We start from the raw sequence: 13,519 nt of genomic DNA, 5'->3' as shown, positions 1-13,519 counted from the left end.
AGACACCACAAATTAAAGGACAACTTTAAATTAGCCAGGGTGAATTTTTAGTCACGCTGGATTTATTTGAACATATCTATAAGATGTGATGTTGGTATTAAAGCTAGTATTATTATGGACGTTTTATTTTTTCCTCTGATCCGTGAGGCTGAAAGCATTATTATCCTGAAATAATTGCGCGCCCCTTCATCTGTGTCGTTTTGAGACTGCTTGAATTCCGCTGCTGAAAAATAACACTTGTTTTTGTCATTTCAAATACCGATGGTGGCACTGAATTCGATTTCCAGCTTAGCCTTTCTTGCATTTTGTTTGAGTAGACTCTCAGGCAGATGGTAAATTTGATTGCAGTAGGGAGAATAGTTCACAAACTGAATAATCGACTACAACTACAGTGAGCACAACCATGACTGGAATACATCTCACACACACACACACACACACACGGAGTGAGAAGTTTCGTTGCACCGGTGCGGCTATGAACTTTTTCGCATTAGCACAGTATGCATTTCCGAGCGTTGCGTTGTACCACCCTGGAAAGGGAAAAGGAGCTGTACATGATGTGCATGCTGTTCGAGCGAGCGAGCAAAGAAAAGATGACGGAATAGGAAAAGAAAGTGAGCGTGGGCGTGCAAAGGGGTGTTTTTCTCGCTTCCTCCAAGTGAAAGGTTCGTGTTGAATGTAATTGTTTGTGTGTGCATGTGCATGTGGGTGTTTGTGTGTGTGGAGGTGTGAATTCTTCTGTCCGTGAACTCCTCAGCCTGGCGTGTTTACTCTGGCATTAACCCAGACGCTCACACCACTCCCTACAGGCACACTGCAGCTGTGTGTTTGGGGGAAGAGGGGGGATGCCCCCTGTGGAGATGAGTGCTTGTGTGTGTGTGTGTGTGTGTGTGTGTGTGTGTGTGTGTGTGTGTGTGTGTGTGTGTGTGTGTGTGTGTGTGTGTGTGAGTCTTATCTGAGAGAAGCAGAGCTTACACTGAAGGGCCAGAGGGTGAGCAGGCGAGAAGAGGTATGGATGGAATATATCAGTCTCCTCACACTATGTGCATCTTCAAAGAGTTTTACTCCTCTCAGCACTTCCTCCTGTATCTCTTCTTCTTCTCCTCCTTCTTTATCTCGACTCCCCTCTCCTTTTCACTCTCCTCCTCTCCTCTCCTCTCTCCTGCTGCTAGACGAAACTAATTGCAGTCATTTCTAGCACTCAGGCCCCCACTCATTTAGTGCCATTATATCTGTGCCTCTTTTAACAATGAAGGATGCACTGATTTCCCCTTCGGATTCATCTCATTGTAGCAAATTAAGCAACAGATCGAAGAGAGGGTAGACGGCATCGAGCCAGACTTCTATCATTCCCACTTTCTTTCTGTCTGCTTCTCTTGCTCTCACTTTTGTGTGTTCTCTCTCTTTCTCTATACCCCTCCCTCTGTCTCACTGTCATTAGCGCTGAAAATTGAGTTGCTTTAATTTGTGTAAAAAAAAAAAAAAAAAAAAGTGTAAAAGAGAGAAAGAACAGAGATAAGGAGGGAAAAAAGGGGCGAGAAGGAGCAGATTCGCCTGGTCGCCATGGAGACGTTGCTCTTCGCCCCGTCTCCGGCATTCTCGCGGGAATCTCCCATAATTCAGCGGGTTTTTGAGCAGCCAGAAGTATGAAGGAGAAACAAGTCTCCCCCATTTACTGTAATAGAGTCCAGATGTGGGTGGGTGTGTGGAGAGGGGGAGAAAAGAAGGAGAGAACGAATGTCTGTGGGGGTGGGGGGGGGGGGGGGGGCAAGGGGAAGAGACTAGGCAAAATGTCATCTTGGCAATAACAAGAGTGAGATTACATTATAGGAGTGACGCCATTTATTTTTCCAAATGTTCGGGAAGAGGGGTGGACCGCACCGAGGGAGGAAGGGGGTGTGTGCAGCGAGTGGACGGGGAGGGCAGGAAGAGGAGGAGGCGAGACAGACGAGTGCAACGGTTGAGAAGCGGCTGTCCCAAGCCAGCTGGAGCGCGACCGCTCTAACAAGCAAGAGAGATCAGCGGAGGAGCGAAGGAAAGAGAGGAGAATGGGAAAGGGAGGCATTGGGGAGGAAAGCCGCCACTCTCGGGCCAGTTGGAGCACTGACGGACTGTGACGAGACTCTGCGAAGACAGCGAAGGAATGAGAGTAGAACTTTTAAAACCACTTCTAGAAAAGTCAGGGCTGTAGTTTGATGATTTCTCTCGTCAACGTACAGCATCCATTTCCGTAATTCAAGCAAAAATGGATGACATCACTACGTTCACGTCATTTTATTTATAGACTACATACTTATATGTAGTTAAATGCTGATAAACGACAGCAAACCACATGTCAGTTAGCCATACATGTGCGCTTTTTTTTTTGACAATTTGACAAAAATAATGAGTGCAATGAATGTGCAGAATAAATCTGTTTATCCAAGGGTGTGACCATGGTATGGACGGTGGGGGGTCCACCCCCCCCCCCCCCCCCCCCCCTCCCTTCAAATATCCAAACTGTGACACTGAAAATGTGCATATTTAGAACATAGTTTTAGGATTACAGTTAGTTTGAATTCACGTGATTTCTGAGTGATAGAAGCTCCCACAGCATGGGGAAATTGTGGGGTGCTGTGGATGTCCTGTGGGCAGATGTATTCTCTGCTCCATAACCTACCATGAAACCTACCACACCAAGTAGAGGCGAGCTAAGATGTGTGCAGGCAAACCACACACGCTAACATTTAAACACGCAATCACGACTTTTAAACAAACTCAGAAAGGATGGCTACCTATGAAACTAAATTCAACACTATATATGTTATAGATACAATTTCCCCACGGATGCTTCCAAGCAATGCTGTGCAGCCTGCATCGTGACCAGGTACCATTATCTTCCCAGAAGAACAACGACTGACTTAGATGATCATTTTAGTTTGATAAACTGAATATTCTGTTTGTGTAACTGGTGCCATTTATTATGTTAATGTCATCATGCTGTTTAGCTTGCTATGTAATAAGTGTACAAAGTGTACAACAATATATAGTGGTAACCTGAAACGTTAGCTATGTAAAGGGTACTGGAGTTTTCTTTTCTTAATTCTAAAGACAAACTGCCATAACTAGTTCTGAATGGTGAACTACAATATGGCCACAACTCGGACCTTAGTTCCATATCTCTCGTTGCCAAGCTAGCACATCTCAGCATTATGCTGAGCCTTATATTTGTAAAATCACTTAGTTGTCCTTAGGCCAAATGTAGTGTAAAGGAACGAAATGCTGTGCAACTTTCAGTCTTTCACAATGTGAGGGCTCACAGCGAACTCAGTGGGAGGATATGCAAGTGAATGTAACGTTAATTGGTCAAAAACTGGAACTGACGTTAGCCTAGCCTACTTCGTGGGTGTGCAAATATCAAAAGTTAATTGACATTCTTAAGAACAAACCAAGCCATGGTATGATGCCTTCTATACTAAGCTAAGGTTGCCTACTATTTAGGGATCTAGTTACTTACTGTCTGAAAAAAGCACGTATGTTCTGCTGCACTTTTCTACGCTTGGCTGCTGTCTACATTTCTTACAGACAGAGCTGCTAAAATATATCAACGAACTTGCGTTGAGTATGGGCGCAACCGAGTGTACAATTGGAGGGGGGGGCACGCCTATTTTCCTTAACAAACGGAAATTGATTAAAAAGGAATAGACATAAATAAATGGAATAGATGAAGAAAGACAGATCTGTTGGCAGGGTTCATTAAAGGGGGACATATAGAAAATATTTTGTACTGTATATTGGAGGGGGGCAAATTTGTATTTCCTCAACATTGGGGGGGACCCCCCACCCAAGAATGCATGGTTACGCCCATGTGTTTATCTGATTAGACTATTTAAAGACATACAACCCCAATTCCAAAAAAAAAAAAGTTGGGACGCTGTGTAAAATGTAAATAAAAACAGAATGCAATGATTTGCAAATCTTATAAACCCGTATGTTATTCACAATAGAACATAGAAAACATATCAAATGTTTAAACTGAGTAAATGTGCCATTTTAAGGAAGAAACAAGGTCATTTTGAATTTGATGGCCGCAACACATCTTATTACTGCACCCCCATACCATCAGAGATGCCGGCTTTTGAACTGAGCACTGATAAAAAGCCGGATGGTCCCTCTCCTCTTTAGTCCTCTTTTGTTTAGAAGATGCGGTGCCCATCGTTTCCAAAAAGAATTTCACGTTTCGATTCATCTGACCCCAGAACAGTTTTCCACTTTGCCTCAGTCCATTTTAATTGAGCTTTGGCCCAGAGAAGACGACTGCGTTTCTGGATCATGTTCACATATGGCTTCTTCTTTGCATGATGGAGCTTTAACCAGTATTTCTGGATGTCATGGTGAACTGGGTTCACAGACAAGGAGTTCTGTAGGTGTTTCTGAGCCCATGCAGTGATTTCCATTACAGAATCATGCTTGTTTTTAATGCACTGATGCCTGAGAGCCCAAACATCACGGGCTATTGATTTTTGTCCTTGTCCCTTGTGCACAGAGATTTCTATAGATTCTCAGAATCTTTTGATCATATTATGTACTGTAGATGATGAGATATTCATAGTCTTCGCAATTTTATGTTGAGGAACATTATTCAAAAATTGTTCCACAAATTGCAAACGCAGTTTATCGCAGATTGGTGAACCTCTGCCCATCTTTACTTCTGAAAGACTCTGCCTCCCTAACATACTCTCTTAATACCCAATCATCGTACTGACCTGTTGCCTATTAACCTCCTGCTGTTTCTGTTTAGTAACACTTACATTTCCAGCCTTTTGTTGCCCCGTCCCAACTTTTTGGAGACGTGTTGCGGCCATCAAATTCAAAATGACCTTTTTTTTTTTTTTTCTTTAAATGGTACATTTACTGACGTGAAACATTTGATATGTTTTCTGTGTTCTATTGGGAATAACATATGGTTTTGCAAATCATTGCATTCTGTTTATATTTACATTTGTTTACATTTTACACAGCGTCCCAAATTTTTTTGGAACAAAGTTTCGAGACCTGCTGGCTCAGCTGAATTGATTCTGAAACCGAGAGCATGCAGCACAGAAGCTCATGTCCATCAACTGAGCTCTCCTCATAGCTCAATCAAAGACCTTCCATGAATGGAGGATGCTGTGTCTACTGCACCGTCTGGGAGGTTCTCCTAGACCGATAATGACCCAACCTCAATAGCATCTTAAAAAATGAGTCTGAATCAGCTCTTTGCGCGGGACTGCACCTATCTAGACTAGCTAGATTGGATAGTGATGTGGAACTTCTAGCTCCGAAAGCACAAATCTTTCACATGGTGCTGGTCACGACGGAATTCACAGCCACAGTTCAAGGATTGTTTTTAGTTATAACTGTGGGAGGAATTCCTTTGCAAGTGGGATTTAAAGTGCAGTCTCTCAAACCTTTCCACTTTGTGCAGAGTAATAAGAAAGTGATGATATTCAATTAAACCAAAAGACCAAAAAAAAAAAGTATAGTTTTCCCAGCGTACTTTGACACAGTGTGCGGTAGACGGAAGAATTGGCTTCATTTAGTTGGAAATATTTTCAGTCTAATAAAGTACATTTAGTCTGCTTTTCCATCTGCCTCACTGTTTTTCCCACCGTCATGCTAGTCAACATCTAGCATGTCAGCATGTAAAGGAGGGGGGGGGGGGGGGGGTGTTAACCAAGCATCATTGTTGATTGCAGGTTGGTGTTACTCTTGTGTAAGCATACAAATAGATAAATGCTGAATAAGAACAACATGCACTTGCGGTTTGTTAGTACTATAGTTGTGCTGTCAACATTGTGCAACTTTTATTTCCCAACCTGCACAAACATGAGTTTCTTAATAAAAAACAATATACTAGCAATAATGTTTATGCTAGGTCCTGAATCATCTGGGGCACCACTTTGCTGAGGTTTGTAGTACCTTTTATAATCTCCTTACACTTGTATTTAGTTTCATATTTTCATCAACAATCAGTTCAAATCTTCCATGGTTTTTTGTTTGTTTTTAAATGCATTATTGGGCAGGGACATTCTGGTGCAGTTGCTTTTATTGTCCTTACTTGTGAAGTCGCAGGTTGATGGAAAGTGAGCTAGAACTAGAATCCTGCTCGGACTGGTTCTTGTTTTCAACTGTGCGATTGGGAAAAAGAGCCAAATGAGAATGTGATAATGTGTGATGTGTCCATTTGTTCGATCCTCTATTGGTTCCGCATCTGGACTGTGGTCGTCCAGTTGGTGTCCCCTGCGCTAATGTCTCTCAGCAGGATTGCGTGTGTTAATACACGGTCATTTTTTTCTTCTTCCTGTGACAGTCTGAGCGCTCTGTCATACCCAAAGCCAGCGTGGGCGATTTCAGCCAGAACCGATTCAGGACCTGCACTGTAGAAGCAGCTGTTTTATATCTTTATTTTTAGGCACGCCACTCATTTTGATCTCCTTCATATTCTCTCGGGTGCGTCTTTCCTCATCTCGCACCACCACTCTCTGATGAGAGACGCTCTCATCTGCCTACCTCTTTCCTGAAAATAGCCACAGACTGAGAGAGAGAGATGGAGAGAAACTGGCAAACGGTGGAGTAAAGAGTTGTGGAGGAAGGAGAATTTATGATAAAGTGGATGAATGTGCAGAGCTGCTGGATCACAGAGGGGCAAGATGGAGGAAGAAGGTATGAGATGTAGACAAATGTGTGTGGCTCAGCATGCAGGTAATGATGCAAAGAAAAGTTGGTCCCTTGACCTATTTAACAATGATCATTTGGACAGAGCATCTATCATCTGACTAACTGATTATGTCTCCTTGGTAAAGAGTTTGTTGTCCTTACGTCACTCTTTTTCTATCCTCGTTCCTCAGCTTTCTCTTTTTTACCTTCCATCCTGTAACCATGTAGCTTCTAGTCTTTCATCTTCCTTCTACCTTGGCTCTTTTCTCTCCACTTCCTCTTTTCATTCACATCCTTTTCATCTCTCTCTCTCTCTCTCTCTCTCTCTCTCTCTCGCGCGCTCTAAGATGCAATATTCATTGCTGGGATGCATTAGGCAGCTGGAACTGAAGGTCTAATCCACTTTGAATAATTAAACCAGAGGATTGGAGACAGTCACACTTCCTGTCAACGTAGAGCGAGAGAGACGTGATGCTGCGGTTACTGAAGGACTATGTCAGTATAATTGCCCTGCGTCTCTCTTTGGCCCTCTCTTCTCTCGTTCCCTTGGTCCCTCTCCCTCCACCCATCTCTCTCCCACACTATTATTAGTCCTGCTACCTCCCGTTCTCGTCCCTGCACTGTATCTGTTGTCTCACGGTTGTAAGGGTTCCCTTAAAGAGAGCGGAGACGGGTCATCTCTCCTCCGGCTTGACCAGAGCATGTTTCACTCTAAATTATTAATTTACTGACTGCATAATGAGGCTTTAACATTTAAATGATGTTATTAGATTAGTCGAGTCATCATAATGACTCAAGTCGGATCAGCGAGTTTTTAAAAAAAAAAAAACTGTCCGATTTGCTTCATTAAGCTCATTCAGACGTATCCGTTTCAATCCTCGGTTAATCACGAGACCTTCGGCTGTGCTCGTTGTAATAGGCAAACGTGGAATATTGTTGGGAGAAATCAAATTATGCGTCATGCGTTACTCATAGGTCCAATTACTACAGCTTACTGTTTGAACACTCAAATGGTTTCTGTGGAATGCGAAACGTTTTAATAAACCCACGACCGATTTAGGCAGGCAGTACTTCGCACCGTCGAAGCCCGCTTTGCGTAGATCGTGGAAGTGCTGACTTTAGTTGCAGTCGTATCATTTAGGAAGTTTTCCTTTGATGACAGCTAGACGTTTAGACCAGAGTAACAGCTTGCAAAACAGGAATTCGGCGCAGTCATTACAGCTACCTGGGGAGGCATTTCTGCTGAATCTCAAGATATTTTACAGCCGTTGCCTTAAAACGTTTTCATACAGTGACAAGTGGCTTGGTTAAGTGTTTCGCTGACATTTCCAGGTTGTGCATGTGAAATTTGGCCTGCTCGTCCATCCTTATCGTACGGTCAACAAGGGGCAATACGAGATCAATTGTAGCAGATGATTTGACATGGCTGAAATGTCAGTAATATTTGATCAACGCTTGTGTGTCTGTGGGCATGTTTTTAGTTCTTGCTGGGGACAGGAATTGCTGAGATTTGCTTGCTTTTTGTTGCTAAGGTTAAGGTGAAATTTCGCTGTAGCATATCATTAATTAACGGCATTAATAATCGTGACTAGAAGGCCCTCACGATAATAGTAAGGCACACACGTGTACGCATGATTGTGTGCAAAGCAGTCATATAAACTATTCCGTCGTCTCTGGCTGTACACATCTTTTCTCCCTAGTCTGTTTATTCCCCAGTCAGACGTTTGGTTACATCGCAGCAGTCCCTGCCAATATCAGACAATTACTACGACATTCAATAAAAGAGGCACCTTAAAAAACAATCTGTCAGAACTTATGAATGAGTGCTGTCAGACAGCGGCGAGGCCAACAATTCAATCTACGCCGGTTTACTAAATGAAATAAACAAAATCGCATTTAAGCGCAAAAAAAAGCGCATTGTGAATCGACGGGGCCGACTGCTATAGATATGCGCCTGCGTATCGGGATGTGTTCTTTTACACCGTACCTTAATTCAGTTGCCTGTCAGTTTATTTCCATCTTACAGATGCTCTTCTCACGCTTACTCGTTTCCTCAATTTCTTTCCATCCATCAAAGTAACTCGCGCCCGCTTTCTCTCGCCCGCGCTCACGCTCAGAGCACCTTGTTGCCTAATGAGCTTGCCTAAGCCATTCCACCAAATAGAATATGCCAGAAATAACATGAAAAGGCAACATGAAAGCGAATGGAGGGAGGAAAGAGAGAGAGAGAGAAGGGGGGATTTATTTATTATTTTTTTCCCCCATATCCACACTTTTTCTGCCTGTTTGATGGGTATCTGATTCAGTGTGTCTGCAAGGATATGCCGGATTGCTCTCTAAATATTCCATCCTGCTCTTGTCTGGGATGATTAGCCAGAATAAACAGATTGATTTCTTCAGCAAGCTTAACCAGGAACTAGTCCAAACTAAAGCCTTCTAGGTTTATCTCTTCTCAGGTTCCTCACTAACGTTTGCGCTAGTCGGTCTCGGTGGTCTACGCTGACCCACGTGCCTCTTTGATGGTTGCCATACTTTGATTTGTGTGTTTTGCTTTTTTTTTTCCTTTCCTCTTGCCCACTCGCCCTTGGCCTTATCGGTGCGCTGCACGTCGCCGCTGACGTTAATTATAGATTAATCTGCTCTTTTTTGCGCCCACGCTGACCAACCAACTCATTATAAATGCGTGGTGGTCCCCCCCAGGAAAAAAAAATAAACAGGCTTTGAAACCTTCATTTCTGTGTATGTGCTTTTTCATTTCTGAATGCACTTTTATTGATTTGTTTACTTGTCTCCTGTCTGCCAGCATTCAGTCATAGGCTTAGGGTATGTTTGGTGTCCTTTTTTTTTTTTTTTTTTTTTTCTGGTCACTTGATTGTTGTTGTAATTGCCTGATTTTGGCAGGAACTATTGTGCAGTCTGTGAAAGGGCTGATTGAGGGATAGGCAGACTCGAGAGCCACAAACGCCTCCAGCTTTTTTCATGACTTTTGACACTCTTATTAAACTCGTATAACGTTGAGAGCTCAAATGTTTGCTTGCCCCGAACCCCCCTCACTTTCACATGTAGACCTTTTTATAACAAGTCAGCATGGACGCAATTGCTGCTGACCACCCAGTAATGTGGTTAACCTTGGACTCTGTGTGTGGTAAATGCTTCCTATTTCTACACGCGCACACACACTTGTTGAATCAGTTGGTTTGACCCGAAAACCGGCTCAGAGAGGGGAAAAAAGACCTTGTGGAAGATAAAAGGCATACTTCTAGTTTGAGGTTTGGTTGCAGGCCAGTGTGTAGAGCGTTCCTTTAATGGGAGCCGTGCCCCTTTCCGACACCTGTCGGATTTCACCAAGCTTCTCTTGCGTTCTCGTTCCCGCCATCCCTCCTCAATCCACATCCGCTCCCTCGTTCCTTCAGACCATGCAGACCTCTGAAATATGACCAGGACTGATTAGACTTTACAAGTGTGTTTATAGTAGAATTCTTGCACAAATTTTAGCCCATTATATGCAAGGCTGGAAACCGAGAATCATCCAGTGCACCGTTTTTGAAAGGGAAAAGAACAACGAGATGGCTTGATGGAGCGGGAATTTTTATTTTATTTTTTTCCAGAGTGGAAAAAGCCCCTAACTTCTTCCGCTCTCAGGTTTCTCATTGCAAATTAGACTATGTAGTGGTTCAGACCATTACACTCATTTTAATTTTCTCCGTTTGCTCTGTATAATCCCCTGTCCGCCATTACACACAGCCTAAGCTGCATAAGCCAATCAGCAAACACACAGATGACTGGCTAAGCCAATGAGCAAACACACAGATGACAGTAAGCCAATCAACAAACATTCAGATGTTTAATGGTTGGAAGGGAAACTGTTGCTCTTACGTACCACTGCTTAACGAGTGTGAATAAACTGGACATTGTGTGTGTGTGTGTGTGTGTGTGTGTGTGTGAGAGTGTATTGTGTTTGTGTGTTGTGTGGGTGCTGCATTGCATTACAGCACCACTTTTCATTATTGTGGAATTAGCCAAGTTTCCATCTCCTTCCTTGCTTTATTAGTGTCCTCAGAAAGTACTTGTTCACACACACACACACACACGTACACAGTGTGTTGTGCACATAATAGAAGCATATCCACCCACTCGTTATGACCTGGTTTGTGCTTTGGCCCATCCACAGATGCAGAAAAGCCGACCTTTAGCAAAAGAACTGTAATGACATCATTGAAAAAAACTGTAATGACATCAGCTCCCTTTGTCCCTCGCTTCATTTTCATTTCTCGCTCTCATTTAAAACACACACATCTCACTGTCATATGGCCCCAATCTGCACTTTTACTCAGTGTATGATGTGCTTGCTTGAGAGCATGAGGATGGAAATTTCGAACGCCCTCTTCTTCAATCCCTGTGATAGAGATCGGAAAAGTGTCTCTGAAGAAGCTTTAACCTTAAAGGTACAATTTATGATGTGTAAAACCTGTACAGGCCTGGGCCCATTAGAGTACACTGAGACGGATTGTTTTATTCGTACTTCCCGGTGGACAAGTAGACTGAACAACCAGAAAAAAAACATCTTACTCTGTATTGAATTTCATAAAAGAAAAGTTTTCATTGGGTGTCCATGTTTAGACGTTTTACTAGGTGTTTTAATTAGTGTCCACAGGTGACAGGTGATCATTTTAGAATCGGGTTAAAAAAAAAAGTTGCTGCAAAGCCGCTATTTAACTCTCCCACACACACGTCACCTCACAGATTAACATATTGAGAGAATATGGCTTGAATAATGTCATGTATGTGTGTTGCACGGACAGAATACGACATCCCGTAGTCCAAATTCACCAACAACTTGCTGACTTTTTGTTGAGGACGCAAACACCGTCACGTTCTGTCGCAGGAGGAGGAGGAGACGGATGCAAATGCAGTTTAAGCAGTTTATTTAATAAAGTACAACAAAACAAATCCCATCTTTAAGGCAAGTTCAATGTCAAGGCAAGCAAAAGGGTCAGGTGATCAGCAAACAGGATGAGGCTTATATAGGTGCATAGTAATGAGGGTGAAATTGAGAACAGGTGCAGACAGTCATGTGACATGGTCAAGTGAGGTGCAGTGGCTGATGGGAATTGTAGTCTTAGTCCCCGTTCCGGTATTTCCCTGACAGAACTCCCCCTTTAACGCGCGGCTCCCGAAGCACGTAATAAGTTTAGGAGGGGGTCCTGGATACCCAGTCTAGATGTTCCTAAGGATTTCCATGTTCACTCGAGCGTCATCCCTCACGGGGCCAGGAAGAGGACACTTGACGTGTTCTCTGGGGTACAGATGCAGGGCGGTTTCTTTCGTACCGCAGAGAGATGATGCGATATCCCTGGCTTGGGCGTGGAGCAATGGCTACCGCACAGCCGGTGAGGAAAGAAGCTCACGGCGGAGCCTGAGGGGGGATCGATGCTCTCCACAAATTATGAGGTGGGAGTGATGTCCTCCGTAGAGCTAGAAGGGGGAGCGACATATGGCGCAAAGCAGTGAAACTGAGTGCCGTCTTCAGTGCAACATGGAGGTAGAACGACATCTTCAGAAGAGTAGGATGGCGGAGCGATGTCCTAAGTGGAGCAGGAATGCAGTGATGTCGTCGGCTGAGCAGGAAGGCGTAGTGACGTCCAAGGCAGAGCAGGGAGGCAAAGCGGAGCTCTCGGCTGAATCGGGAGGTTGTCATCAGCTGTCATCAGGAATGCTGAGCGACATTCTCCGTTGACTCATCAGGCTGAACGAGATCCGTAGTAGGGGAGGGAGGGTGGGGAAAGATCTTATGCCTGGCTTGGGAGGCCATCTCGTCAGCCTCAGACAGGAACTTGGAGTGATGTCACCTCGTTGACCTCTGGCTGGAGCTCTCCAGGAGAGGTTGCCTTGTTGACCTCTGGCTGGAGCTCAGCAGAGGAGACTACTTCATGGGTCTCAGGGTGGAGCTCAGGAGAAGGGGCCACCACATCGGACTCTGGAGGGTGCTCTGCAGGTGAGGCCATTACGGCGGCCTCTGGCTCCCTCTCGTAGTATGTGGTGAATGGCCTTGTGGGTTTGGCCATAAGGCTGGTCCTCCCCAAAAATCTCTCCAAATCAAACTGAGGGTCTGCATTAAAAATCACCCTCATGAGATCCACGAACTCAGCCACGATTCCCAGGCCGAAGTTGCCTGTGGCGATTAGGAGCTCCGCCCACCGGTGGACTGGGCTAGTGAACCTGAACAGCATGAACCCCAGCCACTCCCTTCTCTTCGGGCTTGGTGTTTAACAGGCTCTCGAAATATATTTGGCATTGGAGAAAAAATCCATTCGTTGAGCTTTCAAAGCCCTGAAACGGAGCCGGGGTTTCCGTTAAAATTCACTGGGGAAATCGTACGGAATCAAATGCCAGCAGAAAGATTCCGGCGTGACCTTCCATTCGCTCCCCTGCTGCATCCACGTTGTCGGTGAAGTAATCCGTCACGTTCTGTCGCAACGGAGAGGAGGAGACGGATGCAAATGCAGTTTAAGCAGTTTATTTAATAAAGTACAACAAAACAAATCCCATCTTTAAGGCAAGTTCAACGTCAAGGCAAGCAAAAGGGTCAGGTGATCAGCAAACAGGATATCATAGAGAAACCAAAATACCAGGAAACAAAATTCAAAAACCAGAATAGCAACATGGGAGTACAGGCTAGGTAAAGAAACTGAACAGTTACTTCGCAGGAAAGCTGTGACCAAATGAGGCTTATATAGGTGCATAGTAATGAGTGTGAAATTGAGAACAGGTGCAGACAGTCATGTGACGTGGACAGGTGATGGGAATTGTAGTCTTAGTCCCCGTTCCGTTATTTCCCTGA

The 13,519-nt window shown here is 44.1% G+C and overlaps 1 protein-coding gene across 2 annotated transcripts in view; it reads left to right on the top strand.

Moving 5' to 3' along the window:
* The window catches only part of plxna1b (plexin A1b), a 225,193-nt gene that overhangs the window by 160,558 nt on the left and 51,116 nt on the right, over window positions 1–13,519 (top strand). The window lies entirely within an intron of this gene.

This window comes from Ictalurus punctatus, chromosome 11 (genome assembly GCF_001660625.3).
Source record: "Ictalurus punctatus breed USDA103 chromosome 11, Coco_2.0, whole genome shotgun sequence".
In the NCBI taxonomy this organism is placed as follows: domain Eukaryota; kingdom Metazoa; phylum Chordata; class Actinopteri; order Siluriformes; family Ictaluridae; genus Ictalurus; species Ictalurus punctatus.
This window is presented reverse-complemented; position numbering and strand designations above follow the sequence as displayed.